The sequence below is a fragment of the Opisthorchis viverrini genome, assembly GCF_000715545.1.
Source record: "Opisthorchis viverrini unplaced genomic scaffold opera_v5_84, whole genome shotgun sequence".
Taxonomy (NCBI): Eukaryota; Metazoa; Platyhelminthes; class Trematoda; order Opisthorchiida; family Opisthorchiidae; genus Opisthorchis; species Opisthorchis viverrini.
Window position 1 is genome coordinate 1,184,189 of NW_008751741.1, and position 20,481 is coordinate 1,204,669.

Genomic DNA, 20,481 nt, shown 5'->3' on the forward strand with positions numbered 1-20,481 from the left:
TCGCGTTCAAGTAGAACACAAGGTTGGTGGAAACTCGGGGATTGCGCTCACCGGATTAGCAAGAAGAAAAGCGAAACCGATCGCGAGCTGTCGAAGAGTTTTCAGTAACCTTGTAGTTTCCTACAGGACCTGGCCCAGTTTTCAGACTGCAGCAGGGCGACCTCAAGGGGTTTCCAGCCCAATTGTATTCAGAAATGCAAATCATGATGTCTGGAATTTGAGCTCCGTCTTGCTGGCGACATGCGTCTGCGTACCAGTGCTATTGTGTCATCAAACGATAGTTGCTCAGCGCGTCGCTGGTCGGTTCGCCGAGCTTAGTAATTAACTCACAAACGTTTCTCCATCAGTTGGGCAGATATAGTCAACTGCCTGATGGGTCACTAGTAAATGCAACTGAGCTACCAATAGTCCGACAAGTTGCCATTAAGTAAAAGTCGCCGTTGCAGAAATCAGAATGTTAAGGCTGAAATCTTTCAAAACGGAGTCATGGGTCAACATTAACGTGTGGCATTAACGCAGCTTTAGCGTCACAGTCAGGTGATTTTTCAAGGAGTGATAGTTTGAACTCCACCTTGATAAGGAAGTAGTTCCTTACTTTACACTTGTCTCATTAAACATTAAACATTCCTACAAGTAGAGGACAAACAAAGGAGAAGACTAGCTTTGTTGTTTTCTTCAAATGAACGTATTTGCAAACAAAGTTGTTTTTTGCGAGAGACTCACCTGGAACCCAGCTGAATCTCTCGTTTGTGATGTTTCCAGGCAGCTGAATGTGCTGCACAAGGACGCCTCATCTTTCAGTCGCTACGATATTCAAGATGTCGCGATACATGTATATTCGTAATGCACTACTCATAAGGTTGCTGAAAATTCGTCGACAGCCCACGACCGGTTTCTCCCTTTTTGAGGCTCATCAGGTAGGCACAATCCTCGAGTTTCCGTCAACCTCATGTCTAATTGAGACCAAATTGCACGAAATTAACCAGTTACACTTGTTTGCAAACTAATTTGGTTTTTCGAGAGATTCACCTGGAACCAAGCTGAATCTTTCGTTTGTGATGTTTCCAGGAAAAATTTTCAGCAACTTTACGCGTAGTGCATTACGAATATTGGTGTATTCATGCTTTCTCACATTGTCAGTAAAAATTTCAAATCCCCCCCGAAAAAAACAGTTGGGCTGTGCGGGACCTTTTTTCTAATGGGCTATTTGAAAGTGACTAAGTTTCTTCTACCTTTCATTTATGTCATCGTTTGGTAGGGATTAAACCTTTACCAAATAGACGAAATGTTACGGGACCTATTGCCACTGAAACTTACTGGTAAGACGCGGTAATTTAAGCAAGAAAGAACTGTAAAATGTGGAAAACTCGCAACAAGTGGAGTGCACTTTCTGACATAGGCCTCTGTGTTTCATCCAATGAACTCCCTAACTGTATATGAACATTTTTTCTTGGTATTCAGTTAACACGAATGGTAAAACTTCACACCCACACGTGCGCACACACCCTCTGTTTCTACTTATTAACAAATCCAAAAAATATTGTGTAGGAAAAAACTGTCGATTTAAAGTCATTGTATGGTAAGCATAGTGGGGCAACCAGAGATGAGTAAGATAAGATCTCTTATCAAGGAAGTGATTCAACTTTATCCATGCGCCTTTGCAACTAAGTCACGGAAATTTCATAAAAACACGCCACCTTAAGTAGAAGATGAATTTCACTACTCACTGAAAACATTTGGTAGGAACCCAAAGCTCTAGAACGTTACAAGTAACCTTTCCATCGATTGCCGAACTGGCCAAATGGGAATACGAATAAACCAAAGAAAATTTGCGATAGAAAACACGGCCTGTGAGATTAATAAAGAGTGTTCCATACTCTGTGCGCTATAGTTCCCAATCCAGCACCTAGTATTTTCTAAATCTGTCCAAGTTCACATATGTTGTATGATACTACTCTAAGCGCGAATTTGCCACTTTTCGGTCACTCACTACTGACAACAGATCAAATAGGAACTCCAAAGTGGTATTGTTAACCAGAACTCTGCCGGAGCCACAATAAACTAACACTATCTTCGAGAAATACACTCATTTGCAAATCAGTTTGGTTTTCACGAGGGACCCAACTGAATCTCTCGTTTATGCTATTTTAAAACTGAATGTGCTGCACACAGGCCGCCTCGCGTTTCAGTTGGCACGATATTCGAGATATCGCAGTATACTTTCATAAAGGAAACTGCTCACAAGGTTGCTGAAAACTCTTCAACAGCCCACTACCGGTTCGCCCTTCTTGGGGCTCATCATTTGGGCGCAGTCTCTCGTAAAAACCAAATTAATTTGCAAATGAGTGTATCTCTCATGAATAAAACCTCTTTTCTTGTCTTCCTGTGACTGAATGAATCGATACGAATTTTCTGGGATGGTGAATAAACGGGAATGTAATGAAGTAAAGACTCGTCTCCAGAGAAGCGTCTTTCACTTGAGGAATGAGTGCATTTGTCACAATCAGTCCAATTTGGATTCAAATAGAACATAAGCTTGACGGAAACTCGGGGACTGCGCCTACCTGATGAGCCCCAAGAAGGCCGAAACCGGTCGTGGGCTGTCGAAGAGTTTTCAGCAACCTTGTTAGTAGTTCCCTTTATGATAACATTGTTTTCATTGTTATCAATACTGTTTGGCCTCGAGTCACGCAGGCGTTGTAGTCAATGATTGTTGTGATCACTAAGTAATCGAATTGTCAACTGAGTGGATCAACTGAGCACTGACGATGTCTGGGGGCGGAACGTTTGCAAGCCAGCTGCCAAGCTCGGCGAACAGATCAACTGCCACCTGATCAACCGCCGGTAACCACACCCAAGCTACCTATATTTCGACAAATTGACAGCAAATTCGGGCGTTGCACGCTCAAAACAGCTCGTCAATGGGAGACTTTTGCCTGCCATCAAGCTTCCACACGATAACAGCTACAATTCCTCTATGAATGTCTGCGAAAATATATTCTTTCTCGTAGCGTAACCTATGACTCACTCAACTCCGCACTGACGATGTCTCGTTGACTGGGGACGAAGCGCTTGCAAGCCAATTGCCAAGCTCGGCGAACAGATCAACTGCTATCTGATCAACCACCATTAACGGAATTTTATTCCGAACCTAACACTCATTATTTCTTCCTCAAAACCCCCCAAAAACTGATTGATTCCACTTGTTCGTCCTAAGAAGACACCCAGTCTTCGACAAAGTAAATTAATGGTTTCCATAAGGAAAACTACCCACAAGTCGCAGTTCTACAAACTTACTTCGATTCGTTGGAAAGGTGACTACAGAAATATCAGATTCCAGTTTTTTTCGTATCGAATTTCTTTGTGTGTGACTACCATTCACTGAATCAGAGCAGTTATTTCTGTGGACGTTGGAGTGTTTGCAACCCTTTTTAAGACTACGCAATCATGGTCTGTTCTAAGCCAGTACATTCCCAGAAGACCTCTTGTGAAACGTCGACATAACAACTTCTTATTTAGAAATTGGGAGAGTCATCCTTGTGCTTGATTAAACATCTTTTGTTATTCATACTGATATGGCTTGGTATGGTTTCCAAACCCGCAAATTATGCAGATCGTTCCCCGATGATGATGAAGTACCAACCCCTAAGTGAATATTTCCGATGGTTACAAACCCTTCCGTTTGACTTTGAAATCGAATGGAGAAATGAATAGTACGTGGGAACAAGTGCGATCTTAACGATTAATCAGTACAAATTTCCTCAAGTATCGAATAACGCAAAAAGTACAACGTACCAGTTGCAGCCGAGACGTGTGTGCTCACCACAGGCCTTATGGAATATCCCAGTAACCTGCGAACAGTCACAACATCACTGATCACATTGTTTGAACAAAGCATTTGAGTTTACTTTCACTAGCACCTGTCAACACACCCACCCTTGTCCTGACCACCGTCGGTTGGTAGATAAAACCTCGATGTGTCGGTGCGCTCGCCTGTGTTTTGTGCAGGACGATTCGATTGGCTGTCGCCGAACCGGCACCAAACCTTCACTTGTTTCGAAAAACTCTGTGAATAATCCAGGAGCTTTGAAGCAGGTCTAGATTCCCGCACCTTTTAGTTGTCTATACACGTCTATTTATTTGGATGGACATCAATTTTTGCGAATAGTACGGTATCTGTGAGACATCACAGATGGCCTCCTTAATCATCCTGTTACACTTGCGGCGGTTCAATTATATTTCACTATACACTACTCATAAGGCTGTAAAACTGGTAACAAGCGGCTTTTCATCAGTCAATTCAATGTTTGGTCATGTTCGGTTATCAGTAAAAAGGGGTCATTAACTGAATTGGTTTAGATCTGAAGGACGTGGCCTCAGCCAACTCAACTCTACGCAGTCTTCCCAACCAGTGATGCCTTTTCCGAGCGCTTAATAAACCATACGAGCCAAAATTAACTAAAACGCACATCTAGGAGGAACGATGAAGTGCAAGGATCAATTAGCATACCGGTTGGTTGATTCCCTATCTGCCTTAAAATTTAGCCAACCTGCTAATCCACTCAACTGGCATGCCGAAGCCTATGTTAGCAGCCAAACATGGCCCAGCTACAGAATAAACGTTTTATCATCGTACATTTATGCAATCTGCCGTTAACTTCACATCACCTGATTACCTCCCAGTTTGATTGTTTTATCAAAATCATCAAAATTTTCCAGTTTCGCATTTCAAAACCCGGTTAGCGAAGACAAACGTTTCTACTTTGAATTAATCGATAATCGAATAGCAGGCGGCCTCTTTTGGCTTGGTTAGTCACAGGATTTTCGTGCTCTTTGAAATGTACCCATCACGCATGCTGAATAAAGCCAATAAGAACAATGTGAAAACATTTCAAAACTCTAAAGGAGACTACTCACAAGGTTGCCGAAAACTCTTCGACAGCCCACGACCGGTTTCGCCCTTCTTGGGACTCATCAGGTAGGCACAGTCCCCGAGTTTCCGTCAACCTTATGATCTAATAGAAAACCAAATTGATTTGCAAATGAGTGTATTTCTCGAATTTCGAAACCCTCTTTCATTTCAGATGCCCAGTCAAATCCATGCTGGTGAGACGCATTGTCACACACACTCTCCCCACCCTTTGATTTGGCAATAGTTACCACCTCGGACCAATCCAGCAGGAGTTCTACAGTTATCAAAACGCAATGATTGCCACGAAATGCGCCAAAGAAAAATAACTCTTCTATGTCTGACACAGGGGAAGATTCTATGAGAGGAGATTCACATCGAGGAACAGTGTGCTTGCTTTTCATTTCTCCACAATAATTAACGACACGTTGCCAGACGAGTCCATTCATCAAAGAATGTCCGATTGTGGCGAGTCCTCATCGGACATCTAGTATTGATGCCGACGAAGCGTAAAGTACCATCTAAAACCACTGGCAACCAAAGTATCGTTTTACATGATGCACTTCGTACACTTTTCGCACGTTCTCATTCTCTTTTTACGCAAACTCACTGCGGTGCTTTAGTGCGCCGACAACCTGCAATGCAGCCCATATATGTCCCTTGGTTATTCGTCGACCAAAGGTCGAGGCACACACGCGCTGGACTGATGAACTTGCATCGGTTTTATATTAAAAACTGGTTGTCGATCAGGCGGATGTTGATCAGTTCCCCGACCTTTACACATGGCTTGCATTCAGTTCTGCTTTCACTCAAGCCATCCTAAACAGAATAGCGTGATCTGCGTCTCACAAATCAGAGGATTGGAAGTGCTAGTGAGATGCCCAAATGGAAAATTGCTCTACCACTTTTTATGAGACAATCGATGTATACCAAACGCCACAAGTATGCGCCTATCATTTCATCCCCAGATGCGGGTTCTGTGGTACGAATAGTGGTGGCCAAATCATTTTTAAGGTTAACATGAAGCTTCATACGAATCAAAATGCAATCAATCAAAGGTCTCAGTTGATCGGCAATGACCATAACACCGCGCAGGTCTCAACTGGTGTAGTCACAGTGCACCCTTTCTAGGAGTAGAGTACAATGATCAAGCTAGCGGAATTCCCTGGTGAACTCTTGTAATGTTTCACAATTTAAGCCTAAATGCGGTGAGCGAGATACTATAGATGTGAAAATAATCTGAAAATGATCGAACTTACTCGCTCAATCACTCACACGGACGGTGTTTGATAGAAATCCATCGTAACAGTTTTTATGATGATTTGGCCACCACTCTTCGTGCCACAGAACCCGCATCTGGGGATGAAATGATAGGCACATACTTGTGGCGTTTAGTATACATTGATTGTCTCGTAAAAAGCGGCAGAACAAGTTTCCATTTGAGCACCTCACTAGCACTTCTAATCCTCTCATTTATGAGACGCAAATCACACTAGTCTGTTTAGGACGGATTGAGTTGAAGCAGAACTGAATGCAAGCTATGTGTAGCTGTGTAATGGTATTCCATTAACGATGTTCCATCTTGTGTTAATAGCGGATTGTGGAACACTTTCTACTACTTCATGAGGTAGACTTCTTGGGCTCTGAAATTCACGAGTAAGCGGATGCTATTATCCTATACTGTGGTTTAATCTACAGTGAAGCCTTAAATCATGACACTAGGTATCGTCCACCCCCATTCGTCTGCTCCTTAGAGGGAGCATTGACAATGTGACCCGTCAGAGCTTGTTGTATTTGGTTCTCCTCTTCTAATGCTCTTTGAGACACACCACACACGTGGCCGATATGTCGGATTTTCGTGGACGCAGTGGATTTTCACGGGCTGGACTTTTACAAGGGAGAACACTCTCGGTGTTCTATAAATCCAACGGAGACTGTGAGTGAGGATGATGGAAATGGTGATGGTGAGATTCGTTACCACAACTCCGGAACCCTTTCCATATGCCACTCGTGTCATTCCTGGCTCGATAATGAATGGATCTTGTCAGTGACACGAAAATGAATTTCATCTGCGGTTCTTCAGTCTTGTGAAGAAACCTGCCGGAGTGCGAACAGACAAACAACACGCGTCCTTACAACAGAGTGATTTGTGCTTAAACCTGTACATTTCTCATCCGAATGTAAATAGATGGGTGATTTTCCTGCTTCATCACTCTTTATCTCTTCGCGAGAAGAACTGTGTTGTCTTAGTCTTGGAAACTGGCACAGTAATTTGATGGATATACAACCAGTATTTGAATAAAGGTAGCGGCCGCCCACTCATTACGACCGTAGATCTCACAGAGATTGAACGTCATCAGCGAATACATTAGCAAAAGCCCGGGTGTTCTGGCTTCCATTCTCCATTCTCTTAGTCAGCTCAATGCTGACTTGTGTGTCAATATTCGCACACTTGTCTGGATGCCTACGCGCAATAGACAACCCAAAAGCGGCTTGGGAGGTGCCGAATAGCGTACTGCGTGGAACTAGTTCATAGTGATGACGACCAGAGCTGATATGATTGGCGGACAAACATGCAGTGTCCTATTGAAATTTTTCAGATTGACCAAACCTGATTCTTTAACAATAAATAGCAAGACTATCGAACGCTCCCTCAGTTTCAGTGCGATGCCGCACTTCTGTCAGATGAACTACCCTAAGTGCGCCCTCTGAGGGATGGCCGTCAACTCGCCACTTGTGTAGCAATCCCAGTTTGTTGGAAAACTATTAGTTACGGCTCCATAATTTCCACAGTAACCGGTACTTTCCATCAGTTGCAAGGGCAGACCTTGGACATCAAACCATTAACTATTTCCAGGCTCCATCAGTAGTGAGCACCGTTACACCGCTACTGTTAAATCGTGTTGTGGTACTTGATTCAATCAATGGGGCGGGTGCAGATAAAAAATCGCCGCGAATCTACCTTTGGAAGATATTGAATTTGAATGGGAGTATCTCAACTAAACAGTTATTTGGCGCCTATCTGACGACTCAAAGTGAACATGCGAGTCCGGCGGTTCTTGAGCAGTTGCGCCTGAAGGTTGAACAATCAGGGAGATTGTAGTTGTGTTCCACACTGTGCGACCGTCTCGAGCGCTGCATTCGCGGTTAAGTATTGAGATATGCTGTGCCTCAAAGCTTTTCGGTTTTTGTATACAAAACAGTTTGTCTGGCCGTTATTTCAAGTTCACATTCTTCTGAGGTCTGAAACCAGGAAAACAGTTTTTCAGACTCACCTGACGGCTCTCACCAGAGTTTTTGCCACCCTCAGCTTCGAGCTCCATTCTTCAAGTGCCTGCAGATAACTTGATTCTGTACATGAGTATTGGTCATCCATTTTTCGTGACCTACTTGGTGTAGCTGGTTGGGTACCGATTCGATTGCACAACCAACTCCCTTGATCTTGGATCGTTTAAAACCCTCAGTGTACGAAATTCGATAGGGCTAGTGAATTTGTAGTATCTTTAGCAAACGTTGTAGGTGTCATTTATCGATCTTCGCAATGTGCCGTTGATTTTTTCTAATGTTTCTTAGTCATAGAATGGTGAAGACAGTACGACATCTCTGTGAAACTGTTTTCCACATCTATGTTGTGATCTCCTTAAAAGCATGTGTAGAAGGCAGGGACTTGTCTTTGCCACTTGGTCATGCAGTTCGGCATCGACAGGCAGAGTTAGAATTCTGTCAGAATGTAGGTGATCCGGGTGTCAACTCGCTCTTTATCAAATGCTAGTTCCATGGATTGTCCATGTTGGGCAAGCGGATTGGTTGCCAAGCGATAATCAATCGATTACCACATCTGTGGACACATTACTAACCAGATTACATTTCGGGAGAAAGAAGTGATTGTTTGAATGCTCCTCAATCAGTAGACTATCTCTTGAACTATGAAATGCTTTTACACAAACCGGATTGAACAGATCTGGGGCCAGAACCTAACCTCACCTTAATACCGTGCCAATATCAAACTAAACACAGTTATTTCTACATCGAGCGTAAGCGAATCCCTGTAGCCTAATGAAGGGATCTGATAATGTTGATAGGATTTCTGAGACATCCGAGCGTTTGTAGAATGGCTACAGTGTCTCTCTTTTCACTGAGTCAAAGGATTTCGTGAAACCTCTAACGGAGGGTGTAACCGTTTGTCCCTTTCCCTGCCTCTGAAACGCAGCGGATCTAAGTGAACCGTGTTACTTCTGCTTGGGAATCTACATTACGCTTCGGGGATATTTCTTCCACGATGTCACTGTTAAGGTGATTGAGCGAAAGACTCGTCAGGATTTCGCCTGCAGTGTAGAGGACAGTCGTATTCAAACAGTTTGCCGTTTCCTATCGGCATAGTCTTTTTCTATCGACCCACCCGTTTGTATTTTTTAATAGGTATCCCAGCTGGTGCAGGAACATGTTATTTTCAGTTATCGCAGTTCAAATTTCTAAATTTTCGGTTTAGTTGGAGGGATCCAATCACAATAGTTTGAGATAACTGTGCAAGTTTTTCACAGTGTACTCTGGATGGGTTGTAAAATACTGTTTAGAGTTGTGCCTTCCATTCAGCCATTATATCTTCAGATGTGTTGAGCGTTCCTTTGGTTCGGGTGTTCTAGATCCATTGAGTGTTTTTCCTTTTCTGTTGTTTTGGCCATCAAACAAAGTTCTTTTAACATACTTGATCTGCATACGAAAGAATCTTTTGGTTGTGCTTCAATGCTTTTTGACCATTCTTGAAAGGTTCAGAAGATTGGACCTCATATTTCAGAGCTCCCTGGCGCTGATGAATCTGAGGGTTTTCGGGAACGTCCTGGTGAAAGTAGTATTTTTTCATTCGGAGAATTTTCAGCAACCTTATGAGTAGTGTATTTCGTATATACAGGTATCGTGATTACCTGAAATGAAATATGAGGTGGCCTGGTGCAATAAATTCGGTTGCTCAGACACGTCATAAACGAGAGATTTAGCCGGGTTTCAGTTGAGTCTCTCACAAAACCAAATTTTTTGAAAATGTGGCCTGGTGCAATAAATTCGGTTGCTCAGACACGTCATAAACGAGAGATTTAGCCGGGTTTCAGTTGAGTCTCTCACAAAACCAAATTTGTTTGAAAATGAGTGTATTCCACTGCTTCTGGAATTCTCTCCACTGCGCTTCTGGGTGAGACATCATGGGAGGGCATACACACCGATCCAATTGGAGAGAATTCCCCTTGACAGCGTGGCTGGATAGTCAGCAGCCTCGCCTTCACGTTCGGTTCATCCGATATTTTGTCATTCGGATGAGTGACCAAAGCATGTCCGACTTCCATCGACCACCCCGGGAAGTTCCAAACCAGTAGAATGCATACCCGGCTCCTTTTAAACCTCCTCTTTTTTAAGCTGGTGGAAGTAAGTAGTATGGGTTGTCAAGTGCTGCGGAGTCTGTGAACCCGACAGTAGTCAATGTTTCTTGGGAAGATACTCCATTGTAACCGCATTTCAGAGTGTGATAGGACACCTTTTCATATAAAACGCTACTCGCACATCCACATAGAAATCTTACTGGTGACCTTCACACGCATCAGACGGGTTTCTCATTTGCATGGTTCATGTGAGTCATGTCTTTCTGCAATACGAGGTACGCGATGTGTTTGAAAGTTCCCCGTACCGTGCCAACACGATATTTGCGCTGGATTGAGAGTCGAACGTGTGCAACAGAGCATCACCACACCTATCGAATAACGATGCGTGGTCCATCCCGAACACACCTCTGCGTAGACGATCCTGAATCAGAACAAATGTCAAGCAGCTGCATCTAACACAAGCGTGTCAAAGTACAGGCACGAACAGGATTAGTTTGATGCACAAAATGGAGAGCACGTGCCCGCTATGATAGTTCACTCGTTACCCAAAGAGAGCACCACACCACTTCATGACCGCAACGCGTGGTGATTTCCCACAGCGAAGGGGTATCGGTAATGTGGGTACACATCCTACACACATTCCAAATGGCAATTCAGCTCCAGGCGTCCGGGAAATGAAAAATCTATCAAACGAAGAGAAGTAACTCCACGTATGCGACGTCACACACAGGACCTGATGTGATGGCCAAGTGGAAATTAATTTAACAACCTGACTTCAACAAGACACATCAGAAGTGTCGGTAGCTCAGATTCTTGCTCCTGGCTTTATTCAGTAGGTTTGCGGAGACTGGACTCAACAGCTGTCAGCCCCGAATTAGTGCTCACCTGAACGATACACCAACTGACAGATGTGCCATTTCTGACCTCCAAATTTAGAAGAGAACAGTTGCCTGTTTGATGTGAATTGGTCGCACAATTGTACGATGCCATATCGAAAGCGCTGTGGAAACAGAGCTCTCTTCATTTGTTGCGGATCCACGGAACTAGGGGACGTTTAAACTTTTTAAGTGGCTATATCCAAAGACACGACCAAATAAAAGTCTGATCGCGAAAGACAAAGAAAGAACTAACAAGTCAACAGATGCTTTTGCGCCGGATGTGGATCAACAGTGGGAAAAACAACAGCCATTTGGGCATTGCCTCAATCTGGTTGCAGCACAAAGGTTTTTCGCTGCACTCTCTTCCTGAGATGTTGGCAGAGTTAGACTGTGTCTGTAATAGACACGGTGGTAGATTTTCAACAGAATACAGAACAGCAGAACAATCCGTTTTGTTCGCCGGTGGTCATCCACGATTTTGCTGAATCCTTCCATGCCCCTTTTTGAGGATAGCAGTCATTGGTCGCATCCTGTGTAACCAAATGATTTTTTACACCGGTTTACGGTCGAATGAACCGAAATTCGTACAGGGGAAGAGAGATTAGTGAGTAGTTGTGTTGTAACCATTTGTTGCGATGTTCGGAAACCTAGAAACCAGCGGACATCTGATTCACACATCCTCAGCTTGAGCGGAATCCACATCGATCCGGGCGGACTTAAGCATCCCTGAACTTTAGCGAAATACACTCATTTGCAAATTAATTTGGTTTTCCGAGAGACTCACCTGGAACCTAGCGGAATCTCCCGTTTTTGATGTTTTCGGGCAACTGAATGTGCTGCATCAGTCGCTACGATATTTGAGATATCGCGATTCATGTATATATTTGTAATGCACTCCTCATAAGGTTGCTGATGACAACTTTTCAGCAACCTTATGAGTAGTGCGTTACAAATATTCCTTAACTTTGTTCACCAGACTTCAGAAGCCGTAGAAGATGGGTTGTCCGCTGCGCCAGGGATGTTTAGAAGGAACTCTGGTCAGGCACTGGAATAACCGTGTCAGTGTTTTTGACAAGCTCTAGCTAATGATTCACTGTGCTTCCGGAGTCAACCGACTGACAACATCCACGCTATACAAACGTGAGCACGAACTCATCTCAGGTAAAGGCTATAAGCTCCAAGGAAATATCAACAGCTTTGCGTCATTGCACAACCCCTCAGTCTCACAGCCGAAGACATGGGGTATGAAACAAGAGCTTACTATCATCGGTGTCAGTACAGCTGAGAAAATACAAGGCCTTGACAAAGTTATAACAGCACCAACAACCTTATAACTGAAACAGCTAACCCGACAAATAATGTAATTCTGTAAATAAAATAAGTTCCGCAGCATCGGTGCAGTGTACTTGCGCTGCCATAGCCACAGTTGGGTGATAAATGACAAGATTTGGTACAAAACTACCGCAACATTAGCCTTATTCAAAATTCTCTGCGGGTTTTTCAATGATATCAACCAGTCGGGTCCACATCGGCATCGGTGTATTTCCCGCAACATCAGCTCCGCGCAACCTGATTGCGGTTAGTCAACTTTGAGCTTGCGTCCAGTTGCTCAACCATCGCAGCCCAATATGTCCTCCTTCTGGGTTCTGTCAGCTCAAGTGCAAGTGAAGGCAGTTAGTTTAAAGCTAAACTTGTTCCGACCCTCGAAAATTAGCGATTCATCGACACGTGACTCGCGCCGAACGCACCATGGTGTTATGGAGCGATGAACGTATCTGGATGAGTAAAGAAGAACTCTCAAGAAACGAGCACTTTCGTTCCGTTCCACTCAGATACCTCATGCAAATGAATTAAGTTAAATATATTCTGACTCATAGAACCCGTTGCATCACTTCCGTCACAACCACGATGGATCATTCTGAGTGCCCTTGGTTAGCATGATGGAAGCTTATTCGGAATTCTGAATGAATTGGTACATAAATTTCTCATCTTCCTATTAACTCGTCAGTTGAGTCCCGGGTTAGATGAGACTTTCAGGAGTCTGCCATGGCTGGAATTTGGTTTATCCGTCTGCGAATTCTACAGAATTTTGATCCTCATCGATTTGCGTGCTCCATTTTTGCACTTGATATCCATGGGAGTTAAAACCGCATTGAACGACTTCAGCTTACCACCGAATAATTAGTGATTGACATATCATCTATTACGTGTGGACAACTTTGATGAAATGACATTTAGAACTTTCGTTGGTCCACTGGTTAATATATCCCCAATAAAATTTCAAAAACTCAAGAAAATTTTCCATAGCTCATAAGTTGGGTGTGAATTATCCACTGTGGTCATTACAGTTTCCAACTCGAAAGACTTATCTGTCACCGTGCAATTTGGTATGCAGAACACGTTTGATGGTAGTCTGTATGCACAAACGTCAGACGGAATGAAATTCATCGATGTAAACGATTTTATGAAGCAGGTTGAACGACACGCTGTTTCTCATTTCCAACGCATTGAACAAATATATAAGTCAGTTTAGGTGATACAGAAGTACATCACAAACGAATGATTCAGCTGGGGTCTTCGTGAACCTCCCGTGAAAACCAAGTTAGCATGTCGTATCTCCCACATCTACAATAAGACAACGGCCTTGGGGCTTTGTGTATCTCTGCAATCCTGTCACCATCCAGACCTGCTCATCTTTATTTCAATGAAGAGATTGGATCACGTTATCGGATACACAGTTGAAAATTGACCATCTCGACGGCTCGAATCGTCTTCATAATGAGGCATCTTTGCTGTGTTGACTCGACTCCATATTCTGGGTAGTGCAAGAACGTCCTCATATTTGTACGTTTCAGATACGGAGGAGCTTGACGTACGTGTTGGGCTCGTGCGATTCTCCTGAATCCTCTCGTAGTTGAGGTGGTTGATATTGAATTGCTTACAACTCGCTTTGCATGACTGTACAAAGTTCGTGGCAACCCCCTGGTTTTTCGGTAGCCTACTGTGGGAAATTATCCAAGACATTTGTCGCTTCACTCCTGCAAGTGCTGTTTTCTTGCATGCGCTGCTCCACTTGTCTATCTTTTAGATCTATACGACATCTTCTCTGCTCATTACTAATGACGAGGATGTGGGCCCAATTGAACCATTCTGTTGCTCAGTCCCAGGACAATCTACATCACTGAGTGTCGATGATTTTCGCGAACACTTGAGATGGAAAACAGCTGGTTTCCTTCAAAAGCCCTATTTAGGTAAGCTTCAAGGCTGAACTGGAAACCGTCTTTTTTACGTCCGTTTCCGCGGTTGGCTAGAGTCAAGGCTCTACCTTTTTAGCTGGCTTTCAGAGATGAGGTTTCTATGAGCTCAAACCTGCTGCATGTTTACATATGTGTGGAGCAATCTCAACTCGCTAGGCTTTTGGGACGAGGTTCCTTGTGCGTAGCACATTTTCACTCATCCATCAAAGCCCCCATCCGAAAATTCACTAAGGACGATAGATGAATAAAACCTTTCCGTGGAGGAAACTACTCACAAGACTCTTCGGCAGCCCGAGACCTGTTTCGCCCTTCTTGAGGCTCATCAGGTAGGCGCAGTCCCTGAGTTTCCGTCAACCTTATGTTCGGCTTGAACCCAAATTGGACTGTTTTCGAGAAATACGCTCATTTGCAAATCAATTTGGTTTTCACGAGAGACTTAACTGAATCTTTCGTTTATGATATTCTACAGCTGAATGTGCTGCACACAGGCTGCCTCATGATTCAGTTGGCACGATATTCGAGATATCGCAGTACATTTTCATAAAGGGAACTAATCACAAGGTTGCCGGAAACTCTTTAACAGTCCACGACGGGTTTCGCCCTTCTTGGGGCTCAGCAGATAGGCGCAGTCTCTAGTGAAAATCAAACTGATTTGTAAATGACTGTATCTCTCATGAATAAAACCTCTTCCTGTGACTGAATGAATCGACACAAATTTTCTGGGATGGTGCACAGTTTGAAACATAGAATGATCGAGAAAGTGATAAGTAAAAACTCATGTCCCCAGAGAAGCGTGTTTCTCTTAAGGAATCCTTACCTACTGGCAGTCGATAGTTAACTTCATTCGGAAGACAACCTACATCGTCTTGTATAACCCAGAAGTTTTGGGGACTTGACAGTACATGTATCTGGCGTTACTAAGTACGTGTAAAGTCATATATATCTTCAAAGCTTGCCCACTGTTGCCAGATTCTGACTTTGTTTTAGGCCTTCAAGTACTCATTACTCGAACGTTGCCCTCAATCGGTGTTCCTTGAATTTAGTAACGACCAACCAGTGCGTGTTTCGCTTCATGCAGCTTGAGTTTTACTTCAAGCTCTTTCGACCTCGTTCTATTTGTGCTGTATTCGATAGGCGGCAACATGGTGGAACGCTTTTTATTTCTATCGCCATCTTTACATTTTCAGCAAACTTTCGAGAGAACACATAATGGCTCATCATAAACGTAATTTATTTTATTATGCCACATTTTACTACATCGTATTATATTACGCCGCATTATAACTTATTTTAACATGTATCATATCATATCATGTAACATTACATTGCACTTTATTGTATTTTATTATATTATTTGTATTGAAATGTATTACATTATATCCCATTGTGTTATATTATACCATTGCTTGAAGTTTTGGAACATGCGTCAGTGATTATTTGCCTCCCCAGTGAGACCACTTCCTGAGGTCATAAACATTCAGCTGGCAACCAGTGCGTGTTTCGCTTCATGCAGCTTGAGTTTTACTTCAAGCTCTTTCGACCTCGTTCTATTTGTGCTGTATTCGATAGGCGGCAACATGGTGGAACGCTTTTTATTTCTATCGCCATCTTTACATTTTCAGCAAACTTTCGAGAGAACACATAATGGCTCATCATAAACGTAATTTATTTTATTATGCCACATTTTACTACATCGTATTATATTACGCCGCATTATAACTTATTTTAACATGTATCATATCATATCATGTAACATTACATTGCACTTTATTGTATTTTATTATATTATTTGTATTGAAATGTATTACATTATATCCCATTGTGTTATATTATACCATTGCTTGAAGTTTTGGAACATGCGTCAGTGATTATTTGCCTCCCCAGTGAGACCACTTCCTGAGGTCATAAACGAGAGATTCAGCTGGGTTCCAGGTAGGTCTCCCGAAAAACCAAATTAGTTTGAAAATGAGTGTATCTCGCTAATTTCGCGTAATTTGGTTTCAAGTGGAACATAAGGTTGACGTAAACTCGGGGACTGCGCCTACCTGGTGAGCCCCACGAAGGGCGAAACCAGTCGTGGGCTGTTGATGAATTTTCAGCAGCCTTATGAATAGTGTATTACCAATATACGCTTCTCATCTGTTTCCGAAATGTTGATCATCCCCCTCACCCCATCCAGAAGCCCGCCGTAGTTAAATTCGGGGATACATAGACACAGGCAACTGGTAGCATCATTCGCGAAAAGAATAAGGAAATAAATTTAAGAGGTAATTACCGGAGACAACAATCACTCAAAATGTCTAGTCTTTTCTGATTGAGTGTGACTTCACTCGTGACCAGTTAACACTGTTTCTCATTAAAAAACTAGTTCATTTTTTAACACTTCAACCTTAAGAATGCCTCCGCTTTGATAGAAATCGTTTTTTTGTTGTAAATGATGCGATTGTCAACTTTCTCAATCACAGGGGGTCTTGTAGCATACTTTTACGCTCGCTTTACCAATTATAACCTGAAAAAGTTCGCTTTTCTCCGAATATCTACTTGTATTTTCTAAATAATAATAACTGTAGAAGCCCAGCTATATCTCAAGCCGTGATCCGCATTCCGTTGTGACAAAAGGACATCCTTGACTTGAGATGGTTCATATGCTTTCAGTAGCTGCCCACCTTCTGGCTGGAACCAACCTCAGTTCATGTGACCAATAACCGACACAAGACAAATTCCTCTATCAGCCATTTTGTCTTCTGATAAACGTGGGAAGTCCTGGAGTGTGAACCAACTGACTCAACAACAACAAAACAACAACCACAGAGCAAAGGGTTGACAAGCAGGAGAACAACTGAGAGGAATTAATTCATTTCTGCACTGATTCACAGTAGATCGGACTGGGGCCAAAACAACAAGCGAACATAAAGCTAATTACCAATTCACAGCAAGTATACACCACCGGCCTACTCGGCCTCAGCTGTGCTGGTTTACATAGTTTATCAACTACGAGAGTTGTACATGTTGAGTGAGCGCAGAACTCTGGTTAGCAAGACCGAGTGCTTATATACCTGAATTCGGAGACACAATTTTCATGGACGTGGTTTTCAGTCGTGCTCACGTGCACAAACGACATCAAAGCTCCAAAAGTTAGGCTGAAAAAACCGAAGCACACAGATCTTCTTTTTGTTCCACTGGTAACGGTGGAGCGTGTCAGAAGGTAGGAGTCGATATGATCGTGGATTTCAGCTACTTCTAAACTAGTGAGTAGGTTGTTGCGCAGTTACCATTCATGTATACCCGCAGGTCACACACGGTCTACAGGATTGAACGTGAAATGCAACAAATTCGGTATTCGTTTTAAGTGAAGGTTCGCGTAAGCCTGACTAGTTTAACTACCTGTGAAAGTGACATGAAATTTTTGTTGTCGCTCTGAGAGAAATCGCCATAAAGAGAAAATGTTATCACCGGGTATTCCCAAGGTTAGAAAACGAAACCACAAACCATGTCAACGTTGTATATAGACAGAATCACTGCACCTAAAAAGGTATGACCATAACAGTTCAATTAGCCAGTTTCGATGACGAACACTGTTTGCACCACCATCAGAGTAGGTGTGGCTGAGTCTCCATAAGCATAAAGTGGCCTGAGCAATCCTAACGAGGGAACCCAAACATTATTCACGTCTGTCACTTGTATCTGTGGTACTGATGATGTGAAGTGTCATTTTACCTGTACTTGAAAACAGTTTAAACTGCTCACGAACTAGACTCACCTGTAGGCGGAGCTGGTATCGATGGAAGATTCAACTAAATCCCAGCTGAATCTCTCGTTTACGATATCCTTCAATCAGCAATATCGGCATCCCGAATATCGTGCCAACTGAAGCATGAGATGACTTTTGTGCAACACATTAAGTTAAAGATTACCATAAATGACGGAATAAGCTGTGCAATTGAATGTAGTTCCTTAAGTTCATACTGTTTGGGTTCAAGCAGAACACAAGGTTGACCGGAGCTCGTGGACTAGGCTTACTTATTGATCCTTTAGAATGGTCAAACCGGTCGTGGGTTGCCATAGATTTTTCCGCAGCATTATTGGCAGTGTTACGTCAAGGACAATTGTGAAAGAGTTATATACTATTGCTCAGTTACTCTGAGTTACCACTAGGAACTATTCCTATGACTTCCGGGTATCCCACCGTCAACCCACCAGGGCTTCAACCTCAGCCTGCCTCTATTCAAATAGACCCGCAGCACTACAAAGTACGCATCTGACACTGCCTATAAGAAATACTTGAGTAGTAGTCAAATATATTCCCACCCTTTGCAAGTAATGTGAGTAGTTTTGCCCCAGCTCATCAGCACTCCATGAGATATTGTATTCTGCATTGTATGTCATAAATTCTAATTCAACCAGCTTCATGTTTTATTCCTTTTTCTCATTTCCCCTTGTTTTGCTAAGCACAACTACATCTGTGTATTAGAATGCATAAAACTCTGTTCAGCATATTAGGTAATGAGAACTATTTTTTTCCGTTTCTGAGACCCGCCTCTACCGACCCACGTCGAGCAGTGCATAACTGGCAGCGGGTTCTCAGTGAGTTTTTTTTCGAATATCACATACTACTTAAAGTAAATTTCAGTACCATGTATATTCGCACAACGATGTTCTGAGTGCTCCTTCACTGCACTTTTGGTTGAAAACCATTAAATTGAGGGCCTTCCCTGAACCCAGAGTTAATACTGGCTTACTGAGCAAATTTGTGTTCTTGTATTGCCTAATTTGATCTGAACAAATTTTAACATCAACCGTACCCTTAAATTATGCGCTTCAAATTGTGCTTTACATCATTTATATCTTCTTTATGAAGTGTATCCACAATTTGTGCTTTAATTTGCCCGCGACTTCAATTTTACGTAGACGAAGTGTCCTCATGATGGCATGAGAAAGCTGCTTGAGAACCAGGCCTAAATACAACAAGACGATGAGCCTGGGAAAAATGAGGCGTAAGAAAAAACCTAGCCTTTTGGATTGAAGACATTAAAGCAGCACATTTAGAAAAAGAATAAGGCCTCTCTAGGAAATGCTTTTTGCGTGCAAACTTTGTGCCGTATCGCAGCTGGTATAGAACACAGTTACGGACTTATCGTGTGGGCGACCCCTTCTCGGGGGTCCTTCTCCAACTGCATTTGGACACAAACTCCCTTCCCTAATCTCTGTCTAGACTTGAGAGGAAAGCTTTTCAGTCTCAAATCTTCCACCATCCACGTCATCACCGTTGCGCAGCACATTTCATCATGAATGAACCAAATTTGACCGGCGAATAGAGTGTGCGGCAGTCACAAATAGACGAATATAAAAAATAATTTCAGAAAATAAGGCCACTACTCGCCAATCAGAGTCACCCACAGACATCGCTGTCGTCATATCATGCATCCGTTGTGAGGAAGTACCGGAAAAATCCCGCTTTTACTCTCTGAAAAGAAAAGACGCTGAAGGGGCCATGCCCAGGTACACAAACACCCGCGCTAAAATTTATTCATTTATTCCTTTCTCCAGAACGCGCCCTTAGGCCATACCAACCGCGATCGCCCGCTTGAGTCCGAAAGCCCTCTTTAAATTGCAATCCATTCTATGAGAGGACTGTCGTCCAAGTTCCAGATCACCCATATAGGTAGCTGTTTTTAAGCCCCCACCTTGTCTTCATCAGACAAAGACACACAAATTGAACGGAAAAATCAACTGAGTTATATCATTGCTCGTAACTACTCATGACTAGGACACCCGCCATTTAGATTCTCCTTTGCAGGCTGACCTCTAACGTGTATGATCCTCTAGCCCACACATCCCTGGTGGCTTACCTTACCAAAACCTAAACAAGTATTAAAAGATCTACCGCTCGTCAGTGCTGCAGCCTCATAACTCAGCCGCACAAAAGCTCACTTTACTTCAGCGCTCAAACACAGTGAGTTCCTCAACAAAGCACACCTCTAAAGAGATTGCATAGTTGTAACACTATTCATAAGGTTGCTTAAAACTCTTCGACAGCCCTTCTTGAGGCTTCAGATAGGCGCAAAAGA